At 49.3% G+C, this 7,893-nt stretch overlaps 1 long non-coding RNA gene across 1 annotated transcript in view; it reads right to left on the bottom strand.

Moving 5' to 3' along the window:
* Nucleotides 1–25: 25 nt before the first annotated feature.
* Nucleotides 26–7,893, bottom strand: part of LOC132349540 (uncharacterized) — a 41,390-nt gene continuing 33,522 nt past the window's right edge. Inside the window, exons 3-5 of the long non-coding RNA XR_009497686.1 lie at nucleotides 7,339–7,473; nucleotides 6,208–6,442; nucleotides 26–240 (exon numbers count right to left, since the gene is read on the bottom strand). This is a non-coding gene — a long non-coding RNA (uncharacterized LOC132349540). The remainder of the gene's footprint in view (nucleotides 241–6,207; nucleotides 6,443–7,338; nucleotides 7,474–7,893) is intronic.

The following is a 7,893-nucleotide window of genomic DNA, read 5'->3' as shown; positions in this document are numbered from 1 at the left end:
TCTTTGTTGCTGCGCGCGGGCTTTCTCTAGCTGCGGCGAGCGGGGGCTACTCTTCGTTGCGGTGTGCGGGCTTCTCATTGCGGTGGCTTCTCTTGTTGCGGAGCGCGGGCTCTAGGCGTGCGGGTTTCAGCAGTTGTGGCTCGCTGGCTCTAGAGCGTGGGCTCAGTAGTTGTGGCGCACGGTCTCAGTTGCTCTGTGGCATGTGGGATCTTCCCAGACCAGGGCTCAAACCCGTGTCCCCTGCATTGGCAGGCAGATTCTTAACCACTGTGCCACCAGGGAAGCCCCCGATCCCTCCCTCCAGGGGTGTTTTCAGGATGGACTTGAATGAGATCATAGCAGCTACGAGAGCTGCCGTGTATATGAGGTGCACAGAGAGTGCCCACCCCGGGGGGCTTCGTGAGTGTGGACTCTTCACCGCCCCCTGACTAGTGAGAAGCTAACCATTGAGCTTTCCAGCTGCAGAGGCACCCATTTGCTGCCTGCCTGATCCCGGGGGCCACTCCCACCATCCCCTGTGCCTTCCCTCCACTCCCGAGCACCAGGAAATAATCTCTATAATATTGCAACAGAAGCCTCGTCCATGCCGCTGCCAGCACGGACATGGGGTGGGGGCCAGAGTAGGCTATTGCAGTCCTAGAGTGTGCTTAATAAATCCATATCAAAACCATAAACCTTGGGCTGCCATAAATTCCTCTGGCCTTGGCTCCTCCACCTCATCAGCCCTTTGCCCCAGTTAATCTCGAATCTCCACGTGGGCGGCCAGAGCTGCGAGTTTGGTTTCCATTTTAGTTGCAGAACAACATCAACTCAGATGACACACAGCACATCCCATTATCCCTATTTTAGAGACCATGAAACTGAGGTTCAGAGAGGTGGAGAAACTTATCCAAGGCACAAAGCCAGTGAACGGTGGAGCCAGGACGCAAATCCCATGCTTCTTCTACCAACCCATGCGGCACCCCCGAGAATTGGGAATTCGCCTCCCCCCTACAAAGGTTGCTTCCCCAGCCATGACACTAGAGGCTTTTATCCCTTTATCCCAAATGGAGCCCCCATTGCTCAATAAACGGGAAGGAGAAGTGGGAGGGACTCTGGGTGACAGGCTGTGTGAGGATACAAAGGAATTTCCATGCAGTGTGAATGAGCTATCATCACAAATTGGTGGGGTCACCCTACTTCCTCTTTTGTGGAACCCAGATCGCTTTTGATCTACACTTCTCGAATCAGTGCGTCATCTGTAAATTCCAAGACCTGATCTAAGAGACTTGAGTCACAGGATCCCATGCAACTCTTTGGTGATGGAGGAGCTACAATCACAACTGTAGCCACAAGCTACAACTGTCTCCAAGGCCCACATTTATTGACCTCTTCCTCTCTGCCAGACATTGCTGGACATAATTTAATCCCCATGACAACGCCCTGAGTCAGATATTCTTGTTCTATCTTACAAACGAGGAAGGGACTCGTCCAAGGTTCAGAGCTGACCCAAGAGCTGAGGTTCAAACACCCATTGTCTGACCCCAGGGGCCACCATAATGGGACCAGGGAGGATGCTGATGACTCAGTCACTGTGTGGTGAGCACAGACGTAGCGCCAACAGTGGAAAGTTCAATTTGACAAATATTGATGGGCGGAGCCCTGTGCCAGAGCATCCTGGGGGTTATGGAGAAGTGGTACCACAAGGTGCCTCCCTCTTAGAGTTTACAATTTTCACTTGCAGAGGGAAAAATTACAGGCAGTTGAATATTAAGAACCAAAGGAGTAAGAGTGACAGCTGGGAGATGGTAGTTTGAGGGGGGGAATGACTGCAGCCTGGGAAAGTCTCACTTGCTGGAGGATTCAGAAGCAATGGTGAGACAGAGAAAAGACAGAAGTGCATTCAACGTTGAGAGAGAGATGGAGCGGCAAGTAAGGGCAGGCAGCAGGAAGCACAGCCCATGGACGGGAGGGAGGATAGAGGCCAGCGTTCCCAGCCAGCGGTCACTGTACATGCCACCTGATCCCCTCTACACCCGAGTACCACTGTGCCTTCCCTTACTTACTATTTTTCTTTAAATCAATTCATAAGCATTCTCCCTACACTGATCGCTGACGTAAATGGAAAACCAGTATCACTTGCCGCGTAAATAGAAGGTGATTGCAAAATTAGAGTGAAAAGAAAACAATATTTTTAAGGTGGAGCCAGATAGGATTGCCCAGGGAAAGCTCTACACTTTCTTCTTCAAACGGGAAATTGACAAGTACTTAGATGTGAAAGGCATATGTTTCCAATGGAGACTTTCTCCATAAAGTTTTCGGAAGGAAGGAAGACTTGTAAAGAGACAGGCTTTGGCGACAATGTCACTGAATACCATCTCTGTGTATCCCTAACATCACTCAGCATGCCACTGAAGTCCTCAACCCACACCTGGAAGCACCAGCCATGGCGGCTGGTTTGGGCCAGGGGGGAGGGCCTCAAACACTGGGCAACCGGAATTTCTTTGGGGGAAATAGGAAATCACTGGAGATCGGAGATCAGGGGAAGGCTGTGGCCAGATCTGTGTTTTTAAAGGCTCATTCTGGCAGCTTTGTGGAGGATGGATTGGACAGGGTGCAACTGTAAACAGGGAGACCAGTGAAGATGCTCACGTGCTGGACCAGGTGAGGGATGGTGAGGCCTGTGGCCGATGGAGGCAGTAGAGATGTAGAGGAGGGGCCAGTTCAAGAGACATATGTCCATTCATTCACTCACTCAACAAATGTCTATTGGGCGCCCATTATGTGCTGTGCCCTTGTCTAGGCACCAGGGTACACAGGTGAGCAAGAGAGATAGAGTCCCTGACTTCCTGAGGTTTACCTCCTAGAGGGAGCACTCAGACAATGTTTGAGGGAATAAATTTAAAAAGGTAAAATGTGAAATAGTCAAGTGCTGTCAGACTGTAAATGGTCACGTTCTTTGAAAGTAAAACAAGGGGACTTCCCTGGGTGGCGCAAGTGGTTAAGAATCCGCCTGCCAATGCAGGGGACATGGGTTCGAGCCCTGGTCCGGGAAGATCCCACATGCCGCGGAACAACTACGCCCGTGCGCCACAACTACTGAGCCTGCGCTCTAGAGCCCGCGAGGCACAACTACTGAAGCCCGTGCGCCTAGAGCCCGTGCTCCACAACAAGAGAAGCCACCGCAATGAGAAGCCTGCGCACCGCAACGAAGAGTAGCCCCTGCTCACCACGACTAGAGAAAGCCCGCGCGCAGCAAAGAAGACCCAACGCAGCCAAAAATAAATAAATAAATATTTTTTTAAAAAAGAAAGCCAGTAAAGCAAGGTATGGTAACAGTGTGAATATGAAATAAAAACAACAAATAGGTTAATTTGAAAGTGTTGAGGATGGAATAACATCAGATCGTGGGGTCAGGGAGGGCCTCCCCAAGGATGTGAGTCTGGGCTGAGCTCTGGAGGTTGAGAAAGGGCCAGCCCCACAGAGCTCTGGGGGAAAGACAGGAACCACAATTGTAAAAGCCCTGCGGTGGGAGCCAGCTGAGCCTCTTGGAGGCTGAACACAGTGGTCGATGTGGCTGGAGCAATGTGGGAGGAGATGGAGTCTGGTAGGTGGGCAGGGCCAGGACTTGGGGTGGGGGGCAGGCCTTCTAGGCAATGAGAAAGGTCGTAGATTTCATTTTTGGTGCAATGGGAAACTCTTGGAGGTTTTTCAACAGGGAACTGATGTGATCTGATTCATGTTCTAAAAAGGTCACTCTCTGCTGTGTAGAGAAGGGACTCCATGGAAGAGAGTGAAAGCAGAAAAGCCCAGAGGTGGTCTGTGCAGTAGTTCAGGGGAGAGACAATGGTAGCTTGGACTTGAGTGGTGTGGTAGGCAGAATTTTAAGGTGACCCCAAGACTCCTGCCCCCTGGTCTAGACACATCTTCTCTATATTATTCAGTCAGACACAAATCTGGATGCTGTTGTGAAGGGATTCTGCAGATATAATGAAGGTCCCAAACCAGTGATTTTGTGATATAGAGATTATCATTGACGGGCCTTCCCTAATCAGTTGAGTCCTTGGGGTGGGAGGCTGGGCTCTTTCTGGCATATAAAATTAGAAGCAGGAGAGGGATTCGACGTGAGGGAGGCTCTCTGTGGCTGGCTTTGAAGATGGAAGTGGCCACATGGCAAGGAATGTGGGTGGTCTCTAGAAGTTGAGAGTGACCCTCCCCAGTGGACAGCCAGCTGGGAAATGGTGACCTCAATCCTGCAACAATGAGGAACTGAATTCAGGCAACAACCTGAATGAGGCTGGAGGTGGCTCTTTCCCCAGAGCCGTCTGGTAGGAATACAGCCCTTGACTTCAGCTGTAAGACCCTGGGCAGAGAACCCCATTATGCCATGCCTGGACATCTGACCAGACACTGTGAGATAACAAATGGGCATCTTTTTAAGCCACTGAGTTTGGGGTAATTTGTTACACAGCATTGAAAACTAACACAGGTGGTGATGGGGAAAGGTGATCAGGTTGGGATGTTTTGGAAGCCACACTGCCAAGACCTTGCTAATGGATTGGATGTGTGAAGGAAAGAGGATAAGTAACCATGGGGCTGGTGTCGCTGATTATTGAAATGAGGAAGGCTAGAGCAGCTCTAGATTTGGGTTAGGAAGTAGAGTTCTGTTGGGGATGCCAATTTGAGATGCCAATTAAGCATCCAAGGAATTATTGGGTATACAAGCCTAGAGCTCAGGGAAAAGTTGGGCTGCAGAGGAAAAGTCCAAGCCACAAGTACAGATCTGATTTAAAAGCCAAATGAAAATACTGCTCAGCAAGAGAAAGCAGCAGACTATTGATCAAGCAAGCTGGGTCTCAAATGCATCATTCTGAGTGCAAGAAATCAGACCCCCGGGACATCCCTGGTGGTCCAGTGGCTAAGACTCCGCGCTCCCAATGCAGGGAGCCCAGGTTCAATCCGTGGTCAGGGAACTAGATCCCACATGCCACAACTAAGAGTTTGCATGCCACAACTAAAAGATCCCGCATGTGGCAACGAAGATCCCTTATGCCACAAGTAAGACTTGGCGCAGCCAAATAATAAATATTAAAAAAAAGAAAAGAAAAGAAGTCAGAGCCCCAAAGCTACATGTGGTATGACTTCCTCTATAGGATATTCTGGAAAAGGCAACACTCTAGGGACACATGCTGTAGTTGCCAGGGGCTAGGGATGGGGTAGGGGGTTTGAATACAAAGGGGCATAGAGGAGTCTTGGGGTGATGGCGATGTTCTGTATCTTGACTGTGGTAGGGGTTACATCACCATATACATTTGCCAAAACTTGCAGAGCCATAACATTAAAAAGGGTGAGTTTTAAAATACGGAAATTATACCTTAACTTTTTTTTAAATGAAAGAGAAAAAGCCAAATATTTGCTTGAGCTCATTTCAAAAAGGGAGTGTAGGCAGCAGAGAGGTGCAGGGGAAGACTTCACTCAGGGTCCCTCCGCCATCCTGGTCAGAAAGAGGAAAAGGGACCAAGAACAGGAGAGATGGATGTCAAAGGTGAGGGAAAGGGATTCAGGCAACATTGACTGCAGACCTACTATGTGCTAAGGGCGCTGCCACACTCCTTGTCTCATGTAGCTGGCTCAGTGAGCCGGGAGGCAGGTTAAATGAACTGTCCTTGTTTCACAGATGAGAGGAAGTGACTTGCCCTGGGTCCGCACAGACCATCACAGTGGTGTGCCCTGCACTCTATTTGTTTGTTGAATGAATGAATGAACAAATGAATGAACGAATGAATGAATGTCACTGTGCTCCAGGTGCTGAGGTGTCGCCAGCAGGTTCAAACTGAGGATATGAGAACATGGTCTTCTTTGAGAAGTCAGGGCCATAAAACCTGTTCGGTTTCCTGACTTGTGCAATGCCGGCCCCTCCCCCTGTGGCTCTGAAATTGCTCCCCGGCCTTGAGAAGGGCTCCCCGGGCTTATCTCAGGGGGAGAGTGAAACTGTAAAAACCTTTATGGCTTTGAGATCATGTCTGGCAGTGGCAGCGATTGTCGCCATAAACATGAGCAGCCCTGCGAGGGAGGGCGATGCCCGGGGCCAGGAGAGTCAGGGGACAGTTGAGCACTGCCCAGGGGCGGCCCCTGCAGAGCCCATCGCACACTTCCCACACTTCACCCTTGCATAAACCCTAAGAGGCAGCAGTGGCTGTGATATTTTTTTAAAATTTTTCAACTCACCTTTTTTTCCCATTACATCTCTGACGTTAGGATGTGTCTTTAAACCAATCGCAGCTGACAATCTCTGTTGGTTAAATCGGGTGGTGGTCAGACCTCGTTGGTTCTGGTCATTATTTCCAGGGGCCTAACTGGTCAACTGCACCCCCTGTGTATTTCCTCACAAATGATTGATTTAAGGACCATCTGTGGGAGGGACGCGAGTCCTGGTTGCTTCCTGAAAACCTTCCGTTGACACCTGATAAGAGCAAGAGAGCGCCAGGGTCAAACCTGCAGAATCAGAGTAAGCAGGTTGGAAGAAAGTCCTGGAGACTGTAATGGAACATTCTTTCAAGAAATGGTGGGTGACCAAATATTTTAACAGTAATGGAGGACAATACTGCGTGAAAAAATATGGACAAGGAAGGTTCTGCGTGGAAAAGTTATCTAGATGATCTGGATGCTGACTGGGAAGAAGTTTTAGGAGTTCCTTAACTAATTTATTTCACTTATATTTTCCTTCATATCTATGTGCAAGGGTATTGTATGATTTTAAACACAAGGTCAAATATGTCTCAGAGCTCTTTAATAAAAGTAAAATAAAAATTCTAAGTGACAAGAAAGCATTATGTCATAACTTAATTGTCAGTGTGTTTTCTTTCTTAATGGTACACAAATTGTTAGTGCCTCTTACAATTGAAACATCTTAGGTTGGATTCTACCCATTTCATAGATGAGAAAACTAAGGACACAAGAGGGCACGGGGCTAATAAATGGTAGGGCCGAGGTTCTCTCTGATAACAGATCCTGTTGTCTTTCTAATACCCAAAGCTGACTTGTACACAGACACTGATTTCCCATCTCCCTCAAAGATCTTGCCCCCAGGCAAAGTCTGCCATCCCGAGGGTCTCTGGGAGGCAGCAAGCTTCCCTGTTGTTCAAAATTTAAGCAGGAGAGGGCTTGCAGCAAGCCTTTTGTCCAATGGACCTATGGCCCCTATTACCCCTCACCAAGTCAGCAACCCCAGCCTGGCCAAGCCAACCCCAGTCTGGACCATCACACGTCCTTTGGGCTCTTCCTAAGACTGTGGTGCATGTGTCCAACACAACCCCACCCTTAATCACCTGTCTTGGCCTGAGCAGACCGGACTCTCACCTTATTTTACAGATGAGGAAACTGAGGCCCAAAGAGGTTGCCTGGTTCTCTCACGGTCACAGGTGAGTCAGTGTCAGAGAAGAGTCTGGAATCCAGGGCTCAAAATCCAATGCCCTTTCCAACTTCACAGATTTCCTAGATCCAGAAGAGACAGGCTGGGATGAGAGTGCAGGGACTCCAAGTGGGTCAAAAGAAAGGACTTTCTGGCCAGAGGGATTGCTGAGTCCTGAACATGTAGTCAGGCAGTAACGCCAAAGTCTTTACCTGGGTCTTCTAAGACCAACAAGTCCTGGGACAGCTGTGCTTACAGGGGCAGCGGAGGCGCTGTCTTATTCAGAGGATGGAGCCAAACTACACTTGTCATCTTTCCCATCCACGTCGGATCCTACCTCTCTCTCTTAAAACCCTCTAATGGCTTCCCATCATTTCTAGAACAAAATTCAATCCCCTCACCAGGGCCCCAAGAGCCTATATAAAGTGACTCCTGACCACTTCTCCGAGGTCCTCTCCTACCACTCTGCCCGTTGTTCACTCCATTCCAGCCCCTTTGGCCTC

This window comes from Balaenoptera ricei, chromosome 15, assembly GCF_028023285.1.
Source record: "Balaenoptera ricei isolate mBalRic1 chromosome 15, mBalRic1.hap2, whole genome shotgun sequence".
Taxonomy (NCBI): Eukaryota; Metazoa; Chordata; class Mammalia; order Artiodactyla; family Balaenopteridae; genus Balaenoptera; species Balaenoptera ricei.
Note: the sequence above shows the minus strand (reverse complement) of the source record. Positions and strands in the feature narration are given on the sequence as shown.